We start from the raw sequence: 11,461 nt of genomic DNA on the forward strand, positions 1-11,461 counted from the left end.
GTCCACTATTCCCATCTTGCCAACTACATTACTTAAGAAATCCAGAGATTAATTGCACTATTAAAGCTAAAACAAAGCACTATAGGAGATCTTAGCTATTTTGATCCACCTAATCTATTGACAAAAGATCACAGACATATTAGCATTGTTCATGCTGCTGCTGCTGCTAATGAAAAAAATATATAAGTTTAACAGGCTGGAAAGGAAGCTTTTCTTATATTAACAGATAAAGATTCCATCAAGTCAAGCTTGATTTTTGTTTTGTTGACCACATGGTGACATTTTTGTACTTTAGTTTTCTGGGCATCAGGGTGAAAATCATTTTGCATTATTTTCTCGTGTTTTTCTCAATTTTCCTCACTAGTCTAGGGCTCTGGATTTCTTGATGATTACTTGTCCAAGTACCAAATGGTCTGAGCTTACTTTGCTTTTCTAAGATCAGCTAAGGTCAGACAGGTGCTGCTGTCTATTGAAAACTTTATATAGCAAAAAGTCTTGCATCAACCCTGTTTTACATTTCTCCTGTCTATTGCATCTCCTAAGAGAAGAAAGAAAGAAAGAAAGAAAGAAAGAAAGAAAGAAAGAAAGAAAGAAAGAAAGAAAGAAAGAAAGAAAGAAAGAAAGAAAGAAAGAAAGAAAGAAAGAAAGAAAGAAAGAAAGAAAGAAAGAAAAAACCTGGGCATTTGCCAGAAACCCAAAATTGCCATGTTGGGTAGCTATTTTCTCTTCTCACCATAAACATTGCTATTGTAACTTCCAAATTTACAATAGAGTTTGGGGGGGGGGAGAAACTGTTTGAGCCAATTGGCAGGAGGTATGCTGTGTAGAGAGTAAACATGCAAAAACTACTATCAAGGAAAAGGAGTTTAAAAAGTGCTCCAGCAGGTGCCTCTCTGATTCATTAAAATATAAGAAACAAGGGGGAAGATACGGCATAATCAGATTTGCAAGAATCTGTTATTATAGCCAATCTCAAGAAAGGTAATTGTAGTCTTCCTATGGCTTTGATTTCCTGGTTTGGTCTACTTAGTGGGGCTACAACTCTGAGAATTATATGAATCTTTGCAGCATTTGGGAGCATTTGTGGTGGTGGGGGATTGCTTTGGATAAATATATATAATACTTTCATAATGTACTGGGTCTTTAAGGAGATTACTAACTGAGCAAACCTATTGGGATTCACTTGCATTGAGTACAAGAAGTTATTGTTAAAACTTCTGTGTGTACGTGTATCCGTAAATCTTTGTAATGCTGGAGGAATACCTAAAAAAATAATTCAGACAATAAAGTAAAGCTGCTCCTGTTTGTAACTAGAGTTTTTTATTTTAAAAAAATGTTGGATCTTGGAGGGAGAGAAGGAATTTGCCTCTTAGCTCCTCCTGCTGGTTGGAAAGTTGCCCTCAGATGTGTTTATTTTTTTATTTTTTTTATTTTTTAAATTGCCTCCTCTTTTGCTGTAGGGCTAGTCTAGATGGCTTACAACAATATAAATGGAGAAATGAAAAGAAGTGTAAATGTAACTCTAATAAAGTAATGGAACAATAGAATAAACAATGAAAAATTGATTATGGTTGAGAATAAAAGATGGACAGGTGGGGAAGTAGGAAGTATGGGGGCAGATAGATTTGCTATCAATTAGTAGCCACCTCCAGAGAGGTACTCCCAAGGCCAACTGGCAGAGCCTGGTCTTCAGGCTCTTACAGAAGTATAGGACAGTAAAGGTACATCTCACCTTGCAGAATAGGATGTTCCAAAGGATAGGCAAAGTAGGTTCTTCTGGATCCCAACAGGATTTGACCAACAGGCCCCTCTTTGCTGGCATGAGTGGGGTGGGCTTGTCCTAGAACAGAGGTGTCAAACTCAAGGCCTGGGGCCAGATCCAGCCCCTGGAATACTTAGATCTGGCCTGCAGAGTCACCCTGGAAACAGCAAAGGACTGGCCCATGGTGACTCTGCCAGCTCCATTTTTGCTGGCAGGGGGTTGCAGGAGGCCATCACAGCCAAATACAGAGCTTAGGAGCCCACTTTCACTGGCAGAGTACTCGGATCACCACAGGCATTCCAGACACGAGTGACATCGAGCTGGCCATGCCCACTCTGGCCATGCCCCCCCAGCCACCTTGAGGTCAAACACAACCCTGATGTGACTCTCAATGAAATTGAGTTTGATACCCCTGTCCTAGAAGGATGAATCACTTCAACAGGTAACCTAGACCTGTGCCATTAAGAGCTTTAAAAATCATAACCATAACCAATTTGAACAGCACCTGGAAGCAAACCAATAGCCAGTGCAGTTTGTGAAGTAGAGGTGTATGAATATTTATGTGTTTGTTTGTTTGTTCATTTGTTGGTTTTATTTGTCACTCATATTATTTCACAGTGACTCTGCACAATTTATACCATTAAAAGCATTAAAATCATAAAAGACAAATATTTCTAAAACAATAAAAATGGAAATTAAAACCAAAAATAGAATTAGAGTTAAAAGATGTGAGGGAGGCAACAGGATGTATGGGAGGGAGGTGGCATTGCCTCTTAATTTATCAAGATGTCCAGTGTGATACACCCCCCTTGAGGCCCCAAGCCATTCAGCAGAGCCAAATCTTCAGGTCTTAAAGCCAGAAGTATGGGAACAAATCTCACTACAGGCAATAAGATGTTTCAAGGAGCATGAACCATGCCAGAGAAGGCCCTTGTCATGGGCCTTGGCAGCCAAAATTACTTGACTGATGGGGCCCATACCATGCATTTCAGTGGTACAAATGAGAGATGAGTAGGACTTGAACAACTAAGCACAGGGAGTCAAGATCCAGGGAGGGTCACAGTAGGTGCACAAACAGAAGCTATATTAAGGCTTTTCTAGTCATGCCAGCCACTCTTTGAGCAGGACTTATAAATATAGGAGAATCTCTAAGTATGAACTGGATCTGAACGGGAAAGTGAAACCCTGTTCAGAACTAAAGATGACAAAAATTTTTAAGGCTCCATGCACCCAAAGCTAAGGTTCAGGCAATGCATGCTGTCCCCCAATCAGGTCCCTACAGCTTCCAGGAACCATGAGATGGTAGAGACAGCATCACTCAGTCACTAAATGTGGAGTTGTGGAGCTGGATATCATTAGAATATCCATGGTAATGGATTATCTCAGCTAGTGGCTTTATGTAGATACTAAATAGAAGATGAAGGAGTACTGAGCCTTGCAGGACACCATAAGTGAGCAGTTGGGGATGGATCTCTCACTCTCTATCAATGCTGACTGGAACCTGGAGCAAGGAGCTGAACAAGTGTAAATCTGTGCCGCTCTGCCCCAATTCATGTAGCCAGGCTAAAACAATATCATGGTCAATGTTATTGAAGTCTGCTGAGAGGTCAAGGAGAGCAAGAATGGTTGCACTACCCCCCACCCTTCTCCTGCCAGAGATTGTCAATGAGTACAACCAAAGCTGGCTCTGTCACAATTTCACTGAGAAGGGTGGTAGTGTAAGAGAGTCTCAGGGTTATTAGGGCATGATCTGACCATGACAAGGAGGATAATGTTAGATTCCCCACCAGATCATGTTGACATTGCTTTGATAAGAATATCAGATCTGGCATGTGATCACTGTTCCAAACTAGACTTGCGATAATCTTAGATAGGCCCATGACCATCATGAATTTCTGAGCCACTTCTGAGGCCAAATTTGGAGAAGGCAAATTGAACTCATCCAGAACCATAAATTTGGGAAACTTCAATGACATCCCTGAGATGGCCTCCAACAATTTAGTCGGAAGTTACTATGCAGCAGGGAGGCCATTAGACTAACACCAATCCCAGCTGATCCTGTGAGCCCATTTTCAAAAACAGAGTCTCTCTCATATAGTGGCTCTCTTATAGTGACAATCATACCACTATTATAAAAGACATGGCAGTAATTCCTTCTGGATGCCACCTCTTGGAATGTATTGAGATATAGAAAGTAAGAGAAGCTGTGGTGCAGAGAAACACTTACCTGGGGTATCTAGTGAGTCAGTAATTGACATAACTTTCCTTGTGATAATATCTCCAAATTGTCTTCTTTTTGAAAAATCTCTAAAATTCATCAAGTTGAATGGCAACTGCTTTAAAAAATGCTGCAGAATTTTTCTCCCTAGCACTAGAAAACAATTCCCAGACTGGTATCCCCCAGTAATTTGGAACTAAAATTCCATTACTCTCAGGAAGAACATCTTTAATAGTAAGAGGTTATAAGACATGAAGTCCATCACTGCTGGGGGGCACCAGTTTGAGAAAATAAGCTTGTGATATCTTTAGAGGAGAAAATCAAGTTGTTCAATGCAGTTCCAAACTGATTGTCTTGGGATCCTAAGAGCAAATTTCATTAATGTTATGGCTGTGTTCTTTGGACTATGTTTTAAAACATATTTCTTTCCATTCATGTTAGATACTCCTTCCTAGAAGAATAATGTTTTTTGAAGGGATATACCTGACTACCTGTCTCAGTTTCTGGATGCCTCTGATTAATTGAAGTTTTTTTTTTAATATTCACTTTAATGCAGCTAAGGACACTTAGAAATGTATTTATATATTCTGGTTTAATGCATGATTTGGAACTTAAATTATCTGCCATTTGCTGTACTTTCAATTTGCTTAACCCATTCTTTGCCTCAGAAGCATCAAAGAATCAGAAAAGCAAATTTGGGGAAAAGAATATATTGTAAAATATTCATGTAGTATTCATTTTAAATGCATTTCCATAATTGCAGATTATTATAGAAACAGAATCAACTGAATGTGGGGAGAAAATCATACCAAAAATGGCACAGATGAAAAGTAAGGCTGATTTCCCATCTATAGACACAGGACTAAAAAATTTCATCTCAGAGGAGGAGGGGGGAAACAACCAAACTCTTCAGATGACTTTCTGTAGCTGCCAATTTTGCTGAACCATTCAGCCCCAGAGTGTTTTCCATTATGATATCCTTGTATTTAATTAATATAGCAAAACAGTTATTAATTCAGATCCTTATACCAAATGGCCCACCTGTTTTTTGGTACAGCACCAGCTCAGTGCTCAGCTTCCTCTCGCCTTTCCTGGAAAAGTCATTTGGAAGAGGTTTGGCTTCAGCATAATTTCACAGCACATATATTTCATTTATTACTTTACACTAAAAAATGCACCTGTGCTTATCTTCATGATGAGTAACCTAAATACTCCCTGGATGCTGCTTTTTAAATCAATCATGTCCTATTGATCTCCACACATTAACGTCCCTTAGACTCTCCATCTGCAGTCACTAAATGTGGTCACCGGCTTCTTGTACATTCATCTAACGCTTGAAAGGGATAACAAATGAAATGTCACATTGCTTGCCATAGATGAAAAGGCTCCATTGCTCTCGGTTGGGTCAAATCCTCACAGATGGAGAGAAGGCCCTGGAGAAAGAACTGGATTTTTTTCCAGGCAAGTAGGTCAACTGACAGATTTGCTAAAATACAAGGATGAGTATACTACCCAAAGAGGCAGGTGGAGGTTATTTTGAAAAAGGGCAGTCCAGACAGAGACAGGTGTAGGAAGAAAAGCTTGTAGCAGGATCAGTGGGGAAAAGATCAAGCGGCAGTTTTAAGGTCAAGCAACAAAACTGCTGCGCACCGCAGTAAAGCAAGGAATGGAATTTCTGAGCTCGATACCTGCAGCATTCATCTATGAATATCGTAAGTGACATTTGGACCTGATTCAACAAAACTTGTGCAGGATGTGTGTGTGTGTGTGTGTGTGTGTGTTGTCTTGTTATGAATTCAATGTTGTATACTTTGACCTTTCAGCTATTTTCTATTATACTTCTTGTAGTTTTCACAATGAAAAAAGAGAGTTGAGGGAGAGAATGAATATTTGGCTTCTTAGTTACGGAGCTGTGTGCTCAGAGAGCCTTGGATTAAAAAAAAAAGTGTGAGCTGCATAACCAAAATCCAGAGGTACAAGATAAGGCTTGCAAGAGGCAACCTTAACACTAGGTTCCTGTTGTGATTTCCCCAAGCTAAACTGTGTCATAGAACTATCAAGCAAAATATGTTGTGATGAGCTCAGAGATGAATGAAGAAACCAGTTAGAAGCAATAGGACCTGCATGAACAAAGTGTGAACATTCTATGCATGAAGAAAGTTGTTCTTTCAGATTCCAACAGAAACTGGACCTATGAAATCCCTAAACATATAATGGAATGGGCAGAAATGGCTCCATCTGTAATATCCATCTGAGTAAACTGCCAACCTCCATTTTTGTAGTTCATATACCAATCTATTATCTATATTTAACTCAGCTCTAAAATATAGGTTTGCCTCCCATCCACGAAGTGGTAGGTATGTGATATAGGCAATTTCCAGTACGATGATGATTAATTTAATATATTTTTCTTTTTTGTTATTAAATGCAATAGTAATGTTACATAAATAGTGATAGAATTCAAGTTTCATTTCCAAATATATCACTCAGCACAGAACCCACAAGATTAAGGAAATGTATTTTTAATAGACTCCAGAAAGCACATTATGCAAAAAATATCAGGTTAGGGCAATGAGAGGTCATACCAAGAAAAGCAAGAGAAAGAGCTAGTGAAAAACTTCTTGCCATTTCAGAAAGTTTATTCTTTCATTTAAATAGCTCCAATCTAGCTCTTCAAAGTGAAGATCACTTATAGTTGATGAGACTGACACCATTACCACCAACACTGCTGTGAGGTTAAAGAAAAAACGAGGAGGGGAACATAAAGGGAAAATAGATAAAAATTTAGATGCCATTTTCACTTACTTTCCAAGATTAGGTGTCAGAAATGGATGAGGATGTGCCATGATAAATATTTTCTAATTTGAATTTTGAACATCTGTCAAATTGGGCAATATGTTATTTGTGTTCTAGTGACACAAATTTTCTGAACATGGTCTGAAATTGATATGCTACAAATTGAGTCCAAAATTTATGTTGCTAAGTGAGAAATTTGTTAAGTGAGTTTTACCCCATTTTACAACTTTCTTGCAACATTTGTTAAGTAAATTACTGCTGCTGTTAAATTAGTAATGTCAGGATTCTGGCAGTTACTCCAATTAAATCATGAGCCTCGAGCCACACTCCCAAAACTAAAAAAGATTTATTTGAAGTTAACATTCTACATCTAGCATTTACCTGGGCATAGCCAACTCTGAGATAGGAAATTCACTGTCACCCTTGATCCTGCTTTTCCCCCCACCCCTCTGGGTGCATCATCCAATGAAACACATCCATAGCCAAGTCATCAATCATGCTCTCCAATTAGATTTTTGCGAGGCAGAAGCTTCAGTCATCAGTGTTTGAAGAAAATATGAATGGAATGTACTTTCGATTCCACACTGCTCTTTGAACTCCCCCCCTTCTTTCTGTTGTCAACTATAAAATGTGTATACAAAATGTTTTATGAGTTGACAACTAATATGGTAGTTAAGTGAATCTGGTTTCTCCATTGACTTTACTCATCAGGAGGTTGCAAAAGGTGATCACACGACTATGGGACACTGCAACTGTCATAAAAGTGAGTCATTTGTCAACCATCCAAATGTAAATCATGTGACCATGGGGATTCTACAACAGTCATAGATATGAAAAATGTTCATAAGTCACTTTTTTCAGTGCCATTGTAACTTCAAAGAGTCACCAAATGAATTGTTGTAAGTCGAGGCCCTTAATTTCCCACTTGTTATCACCATTTTTTCCTCAGTCTGTACCAGATTGGGATTCTCATGACATTATCCCACTTAACTTTTTCAGATCTGCTCTTGAAAAATCAAGAACATAGAAAACTGAACAATTTTATGAACAAGACTTGCACAATGTCAAGGTAGCACTTATGTCATGCTTCTGATAGATTTTTGTCAGACGAGAGTAGGTTGCATGATATGGCTGACACTGTAAGGGCAGAGAAGTGTGCTGTCTGCATTACTTCATTGTGGGTTATAAATAATGTGAGCACTTATCAGTGACCAACCCGGTTCACTTCTGGGTTTTTTTCTGCATATGCTCCAAGTGTCTCTTGTGTTGCGTCATCTGTCAAAACTCCTTAATAAATCGAAGATACCCCCACTTTGAGATGAATGGATGAAAGAATTTCCAAGCCTCCAGATAGAGGTGATAGCAGTAAATCTCATTCAGTTCATAGAATGTTTGTCCATAGCAGCAGGTAAATTATAATGTTTTCCAGTTTTAATTCACATACTAATTGCTTTAATGCAAAAAGATCAGATCAAGCCAATGGTCACCATGGTAAATATGAATTCCTGAGCTTTCCCAAAATCTTCCAGGGCATGGAATCACTCAAGAAGGCCTGGTTGTTATTAGCCCTGTAATCAGATCAAAAATCTCAGGAAAAGATCCTGGTATGCATCAGTAAAAGAGTAGTATATGGGCAACCTAGCTTCTAGGTGCTCACTAAGAAAGGATTTTTCAAAATGACCATCAGAGCATTAGGATTTCCTATATTATTATTAACATGCTCTGATGCTAAGGAGTTCTACTCCCCCACCCCATCTGAAAAGAAATATGTTCCAAATGCAAAACACAAGCAGAGGAGAAGAGTTTCAGTTTTAGTTTCATAGCACCAAGCAGGTTTAGTAAAAAACAGTTGAGCTAAGCCATGCCCAGGCTCCTTGCTGTGTCCTTGCTCACACAACAAATATTGTTTCACTTTCCAAACAGCCCTCAACTCTCTCCCACACTGACAGGACGCTAGCCATATGAATATCGATGGATGCTGGTAGGCAGAGGCAGAATTTCCCCCCCTTATTTTCCTCCCCAAAAACAAAGCCTGACCACATAGTTTCGTAGAGAAGCACTGGTATCAAGCTAGTTTTATATACTATTGAATATTTTGTTCTTCTTTCAGGTATTATCAACAATCTTCTCTAACACTACAATCCAAAGGAATCTATATTTATAGCCATATGTTACAACTGGGAAATCCATGGTCTGACAATATCTACCTTGGTTGTCAATGTGATGTCTGCATATCCATATCATGTCAAAATCTGTCATATTTGAGCTTAATGAGTTACATGTATCCAGACAATATGTAAATGTTTTAGAAGCAACAATGTCTTTCCCAGCTTAAATTTGGTTTGGCGAGTTCTGCATCAATCTGGTTTTTGAAAAATTGTCTGCATTATATTATTGCTAAATGTCACCAGAGAAATTGTCTACAGTGTATAATGGCACTTCAAATTTATGTTGGAAATGTGGACAACAAGGAGGGACATTTTATCATGTTTGGTGGATGTGTAAAAAAGTTAGAAAATTTTCAGTTCAGATGCAAGAAGTCCTCAAATTATGACCAGTTGTTTAGTGATTGTTCAAAGTTCCAACAAACCCCACACCTAAAGGTACTTATGACCCAGTTCCAAGGTTTCCATGGAAATATGACTTCAGCAATTGGCTCACATTTACAACTGTTTGCAGCAATGGTGGGATTCAAATTTTTTTACTACCGGTTCTGTGGGTGTAGCATGGCTTGGTGGGCGTGGCTTGGTGGGTGTGGCTTGGTGGGCATGGCAGGGAAGGATACTGTAAAATCTCCATTCCCACCGCACACCAGGGGAAGGATGCTGCAAAATCCCCATTCCCTCCCCACCTCACTAACCTGCTTTCCAGCTCCATTCTCCCAACAAAAGAAGACCCAACCAATCAACTGGGACTCAGGAAGCAGATAATGGATGGGGGTGGAGAAAGCCAGAGATCGTATTCACAAGTTCTCTGAACTACTCAAAATTTCCACTACTGGTTCTCCAGAGCTGGTCAGAACCTGCTGAATACCACTCTGGTTTGCAGCATCTGGCAGTCATATGGCCTTGATTTAAGATGTTTTTGCCAAAAACCAGCATTTACTTCCAGTTTCAGCAAAAACACCCCTTAGCAAACATTGGGTTTGTTTAACAATCATGGCATTCACTTAATGAACATGGTGGCTGCTTACTGACCACCAAAAAGAGGACATGAAAATGGTTCTGGTCACACTGTTTTACAATCATCATGACTTACAAACATAATGGGCATTTTCCATAATGGACATTAGTCAAGAACTACCCATACATACATTTCAGAAGATTTTAAAGATTAGTTTCCAATTGACACCTGTGTTTTTCCTTTTAGCATTGGTGGACAAATAGTTGGAAAGAAATCAATAAATCAATAACTTGGTTTTTACTATCATACTTGCAATGAGATTATTGTATGCACAAAAATGGAAAGATATAGCACTACCCACAATGGAGAAACGGATTGGTGAAGATGATGAAGCTTACTGAAATGGCTAAATTGACTTCTTTAATGAGAGAAAAAAACTGCTTAAGTTTATTGCAGACTGGAAACTCTTTATGAATTTTTGTATAATAGATAAAATGAAGTTACAATTTATGGTTTTGATCACTGAACAGGATACATCATAGAAACAAGGGAATTATATTTAACCATAGAATAACAGGCAGATTTATAATTGTACTTATAATTTCTGTAAAGAAGATGGAAATTCCTTCTTTACATCTTTTTCCTTTTTCTCTATTATTCTTTCATTTTATACCTTTCTTCTGCTTTTAGCATCTCTTTGATTTCTTCCTCTTTTCTTTTCTTACTTATATTATTTGTATTAGTTTTTATCTTCCTTTAAAAATATTTAATAAAATTATATATAACATTGTCATCATTATGTGTAGTACGTAATTTTGATTAATGCATGACCTGGAACAGAAAGGATGTTCTGATCCAGCTCTGTTTTGCTCTTACTTTTTTATGGTTCTTTATATTTAAAATGGGTTTGGATAGACAATCCTTCTAATAAAAGATGCCTTAAAATAGAAGACTGACACATCACGTCCTCCATAAAATAGGGCACATAAGAAGCAGCTCTAATGAAGAACTGCTTATTTTAATTGAGATTAATGAGTGTAGCACTATAGACTTAATAATCATACTTGACCATTGCTTTGTTCATTGAAAAATGTTCATTTTTTTTAAAGAGCTCCATGCTGGATTGCCACCTAACTATATAGTCTATTTTACTAATAATATCTAGTAAACATACTAATAAACATACTAATAATTATTAGTAATTAATTATTAGTAAATTAGTAAATTAGTAATTATTAGTAATTATTAGTAAACATACTAATAATATCTAAACTATATAGTCTATTTTACTAATAATATCTAAACAGCAGTTGTTTTTTTAAAGATTTTTTTTATATTTTGGAGCTTTTTTTAAGTATACAAAAATGAATAGAAAAAGACAGCTAACATTAAAGGGTAGGTAGCACTCAAATACAAATGCTTCTTCTACACCCAAGCTCTTAAAACTTGAATACAAAAGGTTTTATAACTTGCATCAAAAAGTATTTTTAAAAGAAAATAATTATTCCTGTGGTAAAAATCAGTAGTCCTCAACCTTTCGGGCTACCTGTAGACCAGTAGTG

At 37.7% G+C, this 11,461-nt stretch overlaps 1 long non-coding RNA gene across 1 annotated transcript; it reads left to right on the forward strand.

Annotated features, from left to right (window-relative positions):
• Positions 1-875: 875 nt before the first annotated feature.
• Positions 876-11,063, forward strand: LOC148132742 (uncharacterized). The gene is made up of 3 exons (XR_015748680.1): positions 876-981; positions 5,357-5,441; positions 8,887-11,063. It is a non-coding gene; the product is annotated as an uncharacterized LOC148132742 (long non-coding RNA).
• Positions 11,064-11,461: the final 398 nt, after the last annotated feature.

Source organism: Notechis scutatus, chromosome 1, assembly GCF_049901735.1.
Source record: "Notechis scutatus isolate UNSWTSFEM ecotype Mainland chromosome 1, rNotScu1.2, whole genome shotgun sequence".
NCBI lineage: Eukaryota > Metazoa > Chordata > Lepidosauria > Squamata > Elapidae > Notechis > Notechis scutatus.